Below are 1897 nucleotides of genomic sequence, written 5' to 3'. Positions count from 1 at the left end.
ATGGAATATTACTCCGCCATGAAGAATGATAAAATTATGGCATTTGCAGGCAAATGGATGAAATTGGACAATATCATACTAAGTGAGATAAGCCAATCTCAAAAAACTAAAGGATGAAAGATCTCGCTGATAAGCAGATGATGACATATAATGGGGAGTGGGAGGGGTTAGCATTAGGGTTAGGGTTAGGTTTAGGGTTAGAGATAAGGAGGGTGGTAAGAATGGAGGAAGGAAGGACTGTATAGAGGGAAAAGAGGGTTGGGAGGGGTGGGGGAAGGGGAAAAAATAACAGAATGAATCAAACAACATTACCCTATGTAAATTTATGATTACACAAATGGTATGCCTTGACTCCATGTACAAATAGAGAAACAACATGTATCCCATTTGTTTACATTAAAAAAAAGAAATAAGTCAATCTCAGAAAACCAAAGGCCAAATGTTTTCTGTGGTATGTGAATGTTGACATACAATAAGGGGGAGTGGAAAGAATAGAAGTTCATTGGATTAGAGAAAGGAGAATGAAGGGAAGGGAGGTGAGATAGAATAGGAAAAATAGCAGAATGAATCAGACATAACGTTCCTATGTTCATAAATGAATACACCACCAGTTTAACTCCATGTCATGTAATACCACAAGAATGGGATCCTAATAAGTTTTACTCCATGTGTATATAATATGTTCAAATACACTCTACTGTCACATATATTTAAAAACAATGAATTAAAAAGAATCAAGAATAATCCTGAAGACTCACTTGTGCAACTAGATGGAAGCAGGATAAAACCTTGAATGCTGATATATGGATGGGACAAAGAATGTAATGGGAGAGACATTTCACCTTGTACATTTTGAGTTTGAATTTCCCATGGAAAAATTCAAGTGGAGATGATCTATTGCCAAGTAGAGAGGTTGAAAATACAGTAGAACAAATTATACTGAATCATCTACCCTCTCATAAATTTTAGTATGGTCAGTGGTAGAGCAATAATATGTCTAATCAAGGAGAAGTGTTAGTCTGAATTTATTATAGAAAATTATGCAACATTAAATGCCACAGCATAGGAACACACCAATGAATATGATGATGATGATAGAGACTAATAATGTTTTCCACCAGGAAGTACCAGAGAACCAGACACTAAGAATTTCTCCCTGTGACAAGTCTGGGGAGGACATGGCCTCTATCTGAGAGTGTAAATCTTTAAGGATGTCAGTCACAGGGCTGGCGATGTAGCTCAGTTGGTAGAGTTCTTGCCTCCCAAGCACAAGGCCCTGGGTTCAATCGCCAGCACTGCCAAAAAAAAAAAAAAAAAAAAAGAAAAGGAAAAAAAAAAAGGATGTCAGTCACATTGCTACATTTGTCATATGTATTGTTATGTTGTTCCCAACAGATTGGGGCTTTTTGGTTTAGATGCCCAATGGTGGGTGTAAGCCTTAAATATCCATCCCAAACCTGATAATAACCATCCTTATATCTGTGACATGTTGGTGGTGATGGTGAAGAGTTATAAGTAATGGACCTATATGTGACTTAACAGTGGTAGAAGTTTGAATGTTGGTCTGCTCTAAAGTGAAAATTTTCCATGACCTGGTGGTGATAGGGTTTCATATATAGGCCATAAACTTATTGGCATGAGTAGCAGTTTGTACAGAGGGTCTTTCTTCCTTTTGTTCTAATATTAAGGACTATAAATTTATCCAGTCACCTCCCTGTAAAGGAGATACCCACAAGGGTAGTCCAGAGGTTCTGGAAAAGGGTAATAGTCCACATATCTAGCAATTATCTTTTTATAACCTAGTGGCATACTGTTGGGCCCAATTTAGAAAGGAGTTAGTTTCAGTGGATCTGTCTACAATAATGAAGAGAGGAAGAAAAGTTTACATGTCACCATT

At 37.2% G+C, this 1897-nt stretch overlaps 1 non-coding gene across 1 annotated transcript; it reads left to right on the top strand.

Moving 5' to 3' along the window:
• The first annotated feature begins 1228 nt into the window (after positions 1–1228).
• Positions 1229–1301, top strand: Trnag-ccc (transfer RNA glycine (anticodon CCC)). Its single transcript has one exon. It is a non-coding gene; the product is annotated as a tRNA-Gly (tRNA).
• The last annotated feature ends 596 nt before the right edge of the window (positions 1302–1897 follow it).

This window comes from Sciurus carolinensis, chromosome X (assembly GCF_902686445.1).
Source record: "Sciurus carolinensis chromosome X, mSciCar1.2, whole genome shotgun sequence".
NCBI lineage: Eukaryota > Metazoa > Chordata > Mammalia > Rodentia > Sciuridae > Sciurus > Sciurus carolinensis.
The sequence above is the reverse complement of the archived record's forward strand: the minus strand, read 5'-3'. Positions and strand labels throughout refer to the sequence as shown.